Source organism: Dipodomys spectabilis, unplaced genomic scaffold (genome assembly GCF_019054845.1).
Source record: "Dipodomys spectabilis isolate Male_0828 unplaced genomic scaffold, ASM1905484v1 ptg000145l, whole genome shotgun sequence".
In the NCBI taxonomy this organism is placed as follows: domain Eukaryota; kingdom Metazoa; phylum Chordata; class Mammalia; order Rodentia; family Heteromyidae; genus Dipodomys; species Dipodomys spectabilis.
Window position 1 is genome coordinate 20,581,801 of NW_024870822.1, and position 9,618 is coordinate 20,591,418.

The following is a 9,618-nucleotide window of genomic DNA, read 5'->3' on the forward strand; positions in this document are numbered from 1 at the left end:
CACCAGGGGCTCACACTTGTAATCCTAGCTACTCAGAGGCTGAGATCTGAGGATCACAGTTCAAAGCCCGGGGAAAGAAAGTCCATGAGACTCATCTCTAATAAACCACCAGAAAACCGGAAGTGGTGCTTTGGCTCAAGTGGTAGAGCGCTCGCCTTGAGCTAAAAGAGCGCAGGGACAGCACCCAAACCCAGAGTTCAAATCCCATGACCAACCAAAAAAAAAATAAAAAAGCAAAATGGACATCCATTACTCACTGTTCAGATTATGAGACAGAATACCACTCACAGCTTAGTCTCTCTTATAAGTTCTTCCTCTATCACATACCAACTATTTCCCATATTCTTGCTTACAGGTTTACAGTTACTTGATTGCTTTTCTTTATAATTTAAACACATATATGTATTTTTTAATTGGAATAATCCAATATATTTTCTTCATACACTAAACAACTTGTCTGTCTTTTCAGCCCATATATAAATTTTTATTTATGTTCACCAGTAATAGGAAAGTATTAAAACTTATCTGCATGTTTAATGTGTTTGCAGATTTAAAGGTACTTATTTCAATATTACTTTGTGTAATAAAATTGTTATGATTTTAAAATCTCAAATCTAATACAGTGAAAAGCCTTGTGTGGCAGAGCATGCCTGTAATCCTAGCACTCAGGCAGTGGCAGCAGGATCTCAAGTCAATGCCAGCCTGAGCTATAAAATAAGGCCCTCATCTCAAAAGAAAATATTATGTAGTATCAGCAATTTTTGGATTCTCTTTTTAAATTTAGTATTATATCATGAGTATTTCCTGAAATCACCATAATTCTTCTGAAAATATTGTCATAAATGATAACATATTCAACCAAGTCTGAGTCTGAAACTATGTTACTGGGCATTTAGATTGTTGGGATTTTTCAGTATAATGAATAACAGTGCAGTGAATATTTTATGTAAAAAAAATAAAATAAAATCTCAAATCTACACACACCTAATGTGTTTACACCATATTATAGGATGTAATATTAGGGTGTGGTTGAACAGGTTCATAGATACTAGGTTTGTTTCCATTTCTTTTAGTCCAAAGTATGCAAGTATTATGAAAGTATTATAAGGTAGGCTTGTAAAAGCATATATCTTGTGTTTATATCTCATTAAGTATGATATAATCCTGAAAACATGCTTGATAATATACACAGGAATGTAAAAAATAATTGAACTAGTATTCTTTGCCTGCATAGAAACTTCCCAGTAACAACTTTATACCAGGAAATCACAAGTATTGAACACTGCAAGCCAGGTATCTCTAACACTATCCTAAACACTATAATAAACAGTATTACTCTCCAGTTATTGGAAAGTTAAGAGTAATAGGGACTGCCTCTTGGGGATGTGGCATCTTTGGTCTTGTACTTGAGAACCAATTGGGAGCAATGTCATCTTTAAATATACAAAAGATCCTCCTGCTGGGCAAAGACATATAAAAGACACCTTTGACAGGCTCCATCCAAACATTTGCTGTCTCTGGTTTACCAGCAACTATTTAGCATCACCTGCTAACACATCTAGAAGAAGTTCTTGCTTTTTAAGTCATTCTATGGTAAGTTTTTTTTTAATCTTCTTAAAATCACTGAGCTGGTTGATTATCATACAATTAATTTGTACCAAGTGTTACAAATATGTGATTTGTCCTCTGAAAATATTAAAGAAGTGATCATTGGGTTTATTATAAAGTAAAAATTATAGAATAAATTTATGCTGAAAAGTCATAAAATATTTCTTGGTTAATGTATTCTAAGCTACCTTTTTAAAAACACGTGTAAAATAACGATGAAAGAATTAAATCTGGCATAACATATTTTAAACATTTCTTTCTTATCTTGAAAGCAAAGAGGCTGTGGGAGAGAGAAGTCCTGATTCCAACTATTAATACGTTTACTAACTAGAAAAGTGATTATTTTCTTAGAATCCTTACCTCAGTGTTTCTTTCCTGGTTGATACTTTACTCTGAATAAAGTCATTTTTAGCTTTTTTTCATGACATTTTCTCAAAGACACAAAGTAGGGATGTTTGAGGTTACCAGGGGAAGGGAACAAAGTATTAGATTAGACACCAATGCTCCCATCCTCCAACTACAGTGCTCATTTGTGACACAAATCAGGGAACCTTTCATTTGTTCCTCTAGTCACAGTTTTTATCTGCCCAGTAATGTAGTAATATAGATATGTAGCAGGCTATGAAGTTTTTTATGCTGCTTTAAAAATAAAATACATAGTTTTAAAATAATGTACTTTAACATAAAAGTATTAGATTATGTGTTTTAAGCTAACTGTGAGCATTTAGAAAATACGTTCCTATAATAATAACCTTTACAATTTTCAAAAGGCACAGGACGCAAAAATATTCCATACTGGTATTAAAATTTTCATGAGTAAATGAGGAAAGAGAACTAACTTATACGAAAACATCATTGTTAACAAACAGAGGAAAGAAGATGTAGTCAAGCATTCTATCAAGCATCACACCTCAAAATGCAGAATCAGTTGCTATCAAAGAGGAGTGTTCATTAAATCAATAAATATCTGAAAAATAGGTCCGCCAAATTTTCTATTCAGATATGATAGCAGTTTCTCTAATAAAGCATCCTGAAAATAGCACTTGCTTCATAAATAATGATTACAGTTTACCTAATTAAGAAAAATCAATTTCTAATGCATTGTACTTAGTATAAAAACTTAAAATAGGAAATTTTTTTAAATTGCACTCATCATGTGATTTAAAATTTATATAATTTGCAAAAGAAATCTAAAAAAATTAAGACAGTACAAGTCTTATGTCTAGTTTCTTTTAGCAAAAAAGTATCAAGACAGTAAAAGTCTTCTGTCTAGTTTATTTTAGCATGTATATATGATGCTACTAATGTATTATCCTATAAGACTTGTTATAAAGGCTCTCATGAAAAGTAACCAAATTAGTTTCTGTCATATCTGTTACTATGTGGTTATAAATTGAAACTGCAATCAATGGGTCTATATCATTTACTGAATATTTTTAAAATACTTTAATTTTGCTTCCCTTCACAGTGCAAATGATGTCTACAAAAGATATGGCTAAAATAATGTTTGCCATTCTAGCAATTTGTTTTCTTACAAAAACAGATGGCAAACTTATCAGGTAAGTACCAAAACCTATTGTGTATTAGGAGGTGATGGAATGGATCATTATTGTTCTTTTTATTATTTGGACATGGGAAACTTGTGGACTGGTCTTCTTTGTTTTTGTAGTTCTAGGATGAGAATTGTGACTCCAGAAGATATGCTGGCCTGTGTGAATGATTTTGTGACCAACGAGGAGCGACATACTTGGTTGACAAGTTATCTGGAACAAATGAAAGTTTTGAGTGCAGGTAATCCAGGTCCACATTCTCCTGGGCCTGAAGGAATGGAAAGCAATAATCCTGCTAACAGCTCTCAAGAAAGCACTGGAGAAACTGGCAAAGCTAATAGAAATGTATTACTTAATGCTGAAACCTAGCAAATACAAGAGGTATTTAAAGCAATGCTTTACATATAGGACAACTGTTTTTACATCTGCTACATTTTCAAAATCCTACTCAGATTTCCCAATGTCAATATATTAAATACTACTAACCACTGCATGTGATCCACTAATGAGACATGATAGCTACAAATTTCAATGGTTTATTTTATTGTCACTTTTATTCATTTTACAACTCTTTGAATAAATAGAATATTCATCACTTTAAATTATATTACTTCACTACTTTTAATAACTGCTTTTTCTTTATTATGAAAAATAAATCTATAATGATCATTATAAACATATGAAGTGTTCATCATTAAAAGTATGTTTACTCAGTTATAACAGGCACTCAAATATTAATACTAATCATGATTGCATAGTACATTGATAAAGATCAATAGCACTCACAAGCTGATTTGTGGAATTGAAACTCCTTTGTACTACTACTTAATATTAAAAAATTATGCAATTCAATAAAAGTCTTGTTTGTCCCAATCATGTATTTCACAGTTTGACATCTAGATACTTTCTATTGTTAAGTATTAGAGCCCTCACTCCTCATTAGCAAGGTAATATTATCTCAGTCATTTTAGGAAAGAAAACGAAAAGTTCAGGATAAAAATGCAGATTGGGGCTGGGAAGGTGGCTCAGTGGTAGAGCGCATGCCTTGCATGCCAGAGGCCCTGGGTTCGATTCCTCAGCACCACATAAGCATAAAGAAAAAAGCCGGAAGTGGCGCTGTGGCTCAAGTGGTAGAGCGCTAGCCTTGAGCTGAAGAGCTGAGGGACAGCGCCCAGGCCCAGAGTTCAGGCCCCATGACCGGACCCCCCCCAAAAAAAATGCAGATTGCCCACGTGCTGGTGGATTTCACTTTTAATCCTAGCTACTTAAGAGGTTTTGACCTGGAGGACTGTGGTTCAGAGGCAGCCTGGGCAGAAAAATCTGTGACATTCATCTGCAGTTAACCAGCAATATGTTAGCCTGAAGGTGTGGTTAAACTGATAGAGCATCAGCCATGAATAAGAAAGCTAAGAGTACAATGCTCTGATTTTAAGCCATCATACTAGTGCACACAGGCACACGTGCATATATGCACGCATACATGCATGCACACTCACACACACACAATGCAAAAATGCAGATTGGTCTTAAACCTCATGGGAAGGCTATTTATCTTTGCACAGACCCAGTCTGATATTTCTTAAAGGTCCCAGATTGAATGGAATAGAAATTTTATATTTATAAGAAGACAATTTCATGGTTATTTTCATGACCAAATTCTACCAAGTGTGCAGTTTTCCTGTACTCCTTTCTCTCAGTACTACCTGAGTAAAAGCCAAAGGCCACCCAATCAGGATCAGGAGGCAGATGGTCTTGTTCCTGCTATAGCATGCATGTCCCCTGCCACAGCCCAGTAGTCAGATGCTCAGTACTCTGCCTCATGACAAACTTGTAGACAAAAGAGATTTGGCTATTGTCATCAGTAAGTCTACCTAATGAGAGAAATGTAAATAGTATATGCATTTTAACTTTGATGAGTCCTCTGAAGAAAAACTGCAAGACACTAGAGGAATGTGAAATACAGACCCCTACTCAATTTATATCAATGCAGTCCAAGGTAATTTTTCTCAAAGATGAAGTATCACAATCTGTGATAAACTGTGGCTAATGCAACTATGGCTTTAGATTTAATTTGAAATTAATTTGAAATTAGATTAAGTGAAATCAAATAGCAACACGTGGCAGCTGACCACTTACTAAACAACATAGATCAATGTCACTATAATCTCCTGAATCAGAAAGATGAGTCAAGAGTTAGTCAGGTAGAAAGAAGTCAATCTTGGGCTGCAAATGTGGCATAGTGGTAGAGTGCGTGCCTAGCATGCATGAAGCCCTGGGTTCCATTTCCCAGTACCACATAAACAGAAAAGGCTGGAAGTGGTGCTGTGGCTCAAGTGGTAGAGTTAGTTAGCCTTGAGCTAGCCACAGGTGAAAAAAGAAAGAAAGAAGTCCATTTCCCAGGGAGGTGGTACAGCATCTTCAGAGGCCCTGAACATGGCTGGTTCTGCAAGCTTGGATGATCCCAACCTGATGGCTTCAAAAGGCTCTTGGCCCTATGAGAAAGACAAGGAAATCCACTACAAATGGCAACCCCGTGTGATACACAGGGGGTGGTGGTGGGGGGACAGGGGAGCACTGTTTTGCCTAGTGGATGGGAAAGTGGATATGGGAATTTAATGTAAAGTGTACTTTGCCAAACCAGAAGACCATGAACAATTGTGTGGCATCCTGGTATAATCCACCAGGCTTCATTTAATGCACAGATTCAAATCTACTTGTTTAAAGAGAAAGGGATGGCATTACAAAATCAGGAGAATCCTTAAGAAACAGATTCCAGGTGGTCCTATGAGGACTTAAAGGCTCAGAGGGTCATGTTCTCCTTATCTCAATACTGCCCAAGTAAAGCCAGAGACCACCCCAATCAGCATCAGGAGGTAGTTGCTCCTGCTATAGAATGCATGTCCCGTCACAACCAAGTAGTCAGATGTTCAGCACTCTGCCTCCTATCTAGTAGCTGCCTTGCTACTGATCCATTTATCTATACCAGCAAGTTGACATCCAACCCTCCACATTCATGCTACTACCAGGAATGGGGTAGCGACACTAAGGACCTTCTTCCTTCTTAGTGTCCCCGGAATTCACAAGACAATCTACATTTCTTCCAGATTATTTGCTGCAGGTGTCTTCCCTTTTTTACTCTCCAGCTTAATGAGACAAGAGTGTGCATTGGAGGGTGGCAAAGACTTGCTTCCTTTATTAGCAGTGTCGCTATATGTCAATTTCTGTGAACTTTCTCTACATGCTGGCCATTTGAGAATGAATCTCCGATTCAGGAGCTGATTATTCCCCTTCCCCCGCTTTCACATTCCTGGCCCTGCAGACTTTGAGTTCTTTGTATCTTCTAATAATAATTTGTTCTTTTTACATACAAAAAATATGTTCTCCATTTTTCAGAAAGGTTCAAGTCTTTCTATACTTAATTTTGATTATCTTAAACGATGAGTTTTACAGACTAGGGTAAAAACCTTTTACAAATAGGGTAGAAATCTTTTTCCAATTTTGGACCACAAAGTTGTGTATTACATTGTTATACCTTTACTTTCAGACACTGATTCTTCTGGAGTATAATCTGGCACATAACAAAAGTTACGTTCAGTTTTTATCTTTTGTGCCTTATAGGGTCAGTTAATATTATAAACATTATGTGTTTATAATTTTATAATTATAAAATTATAATTTGTCATTTTGTAGTCTTTTAAATTCCTGGTTTATACGAGTTTAATTTTATTGTGGGAGCTGAACAATTGTTTCACTATCCCTACTGAGTTTTTACTTTATGCAAAGCCAGTCTCAAATGATGACTCAGTATTCTCTCTATTCTGACATTCCCCCCGCCCCATCTCCTGAGTTTCTCCTTGTGCCTTCTAACAGTTTTCGGCCTCATGATTCCCCTTCTGTTTGGCATATACAAAGGAGTCCTTCTAACCTCTGTCCTTAGGAGTTGAGTTCATGAATATTCATCTCAGATGCTCTTTAGATACTAGCTCTTGGTTACACGAAAAATTCATGGAGGTGGTGGTTTCTGGGAAACATGACAGAGGATGAAAGAAAATTTTGGTTCCAGTTCAATTTCAAGTAAATAGCATTTAGAATTAAGACAAGATTTTAAAATCAACCTTAGAAACTCTTGTCAATATTACAATAGGTTGGGTGTGTTTCATTCACTATGCTCCTCCTTTTGGGCTGAGATCCCAAGTCTCCTTTAGAGTATGGTGTCCAAATTTTAGCTCTTGTATTTTTTTTTTTTTTTTGTCGGTAGTGGGGCCTGAACTTTGGGCCTGGGCACTGTCCCTCAGCTCTTCAGCTCAAGGCTAGCACTCTACCACTTGAGCCACAACATCACTTCTGGCTTTTTTTTCTGCTTTTGTGGTACTGAGGAATTGAACCCAGGGCCTCACACATGCAAGACAAGCACTCTACCACTGAGCCACCTTCCCAGCCCACCTCTTGTAGTTTCCTTGATACAGATCTTAATGTTATATGCTGTCACCTCTCTTGGGTTTTCAGGCCATTAGTGGGTAGAGCGACTTTCATGTAAAGACATTCTAGAAGTGTGTGTTTAAAATCACTAGAGAAGTTGAAAAATGAATATGTTCCTAGGTCACAGTTTAAAAAACCCTTGCATACTACCACAATAGTACAGTCCCAGCAAATATGAAGTTCCCATACCAGACCCATGGATCTAAAGATTCTTGTAAAGTCCTACCTGACATGCCAGATACTCTACAAATCTACAGACCATTCTGCTGCTCCTCCCACTTTTAATTTCAATTGTGTCTGCCACAAGTGAAGGGGGAGGTCAGCACACACATAGCAGAAATGAAACCTCAGGATTCTTTGAGTGTTCCGTCTGGATATAGCCACATTAGACACTGCAGATCATTGGAAAATGAGGGAGTTATCTATGGCTCTGTGAACATAGACTCTCGGCATGCACCTGTAACATGCTTAGCCCAGGCATTCAGTACTTGGACTTCTAGGGCCATGTTGATGAATCGTCTGGATCCAAAATATGTTAAGACACAGGGGACAGGTAAAAAGGCCATTCTGTCTGTTCCTCTCCAAAAGGCCTGAGGCAGATGGAGTAGAATGAGAAAAGGAATGTCTGATTACAGATATGTACCACATAAGGATTGTTTGGTCAATATAAATGATTGTAGCTCCATAAGGGTATGACAGAAGTGATGATCCTTTTTAAGAATTAAAAAATATTTTTATATTGTTAATATAAAGGTGATATATAGAAGGGTTACAGTTTCATAAGTCAGGTAATTTCCTTTTGGACAATGTCATTCCTTCCTTTGCCCTCCTCCAGTTTTTCCCTCCTGTCCTCACCCACAAATTGTATAGTTCATTTTCAACATAGTGTCTACTGAATATCACTGAGAAGTGAAAATTCTTATTACCAGTATTAAAACTTTATCTTTGTGTTTATTCATAAAACACAGCACCTATAATTGACTGCAGCCATCAGTACATTAACATGCTGCAGGTTTGTAATCTAGGAATAAAAGGACATTCCTTATAGCCTAGATGCAGTAGGCAATATTACTTAGGTTTGTGTGTGTTCATTATAGAATAAGGACTTCACCTAACAATACTTTTATATCTTTAAGCAACATTTAACTAAAATTTAAGCAGATTTTTTTTCTTATCTCTTGTGCTGTGACCACCAAGTCAATGTGGCAATTCTGTTTTACATTCTTGTGGGGACTGCTGCTCTTTAAATATGTTTCCCGTGAAGGCATTGCCTCATTTATAATTATATTGTTTCTAAAGTTATCAAGATTGAAATTTCCTATTTTGCCATCTTGCTAACATCCTAGTATAGATTTATTATTGAGCTTTATTTGTGGATTCTATTTTGAGATATTTGTCTGTTCCTGAAATACAAAGTGTTGGCACCTGCACAAATCCTATTTTATAGACATTCTACTATCACACTTCACTTACCTCTTTTACCTACAAGGATTTCATTATGATATGTGCCTAGAAATATAATATGTGGATCTTATAGTATATGCATCTTCACCTTTGTTAGCAGATACCAACCTATCTTCCCAAGTGGTTGTAGCATTTGCTTTTGTCCCCGCGTTATATTTTTACTTAAAAAACTTAAAATTTTTTGCAAGTCTAAAGATTATCTTTTCTTTAAATTTCATGTCCTAGGTTACTTATGTGGTTTGAAACAAGGTCTTGTTGTATAGCCCAGGTTGTCTTCAAATTTACATTTTTCCTGCCTTAGTTTCGAGAATGGTGGGATTACAGATATGTACCCTCATACATAGCTGGCCCAGTTCTCTTTGTTATGCTGTTTATCTTTTACTATTGATTTATAAACATCTTTTATGAATTCTGAATAACCTCTTTTAAGTAATCTGTTTCTGTGGTTTGAATGTAGTTAGTCTTTCAACAATTTGGAAGCTTGATCCCTAGAGTAATGATGTTGAGAGGTTAAAAC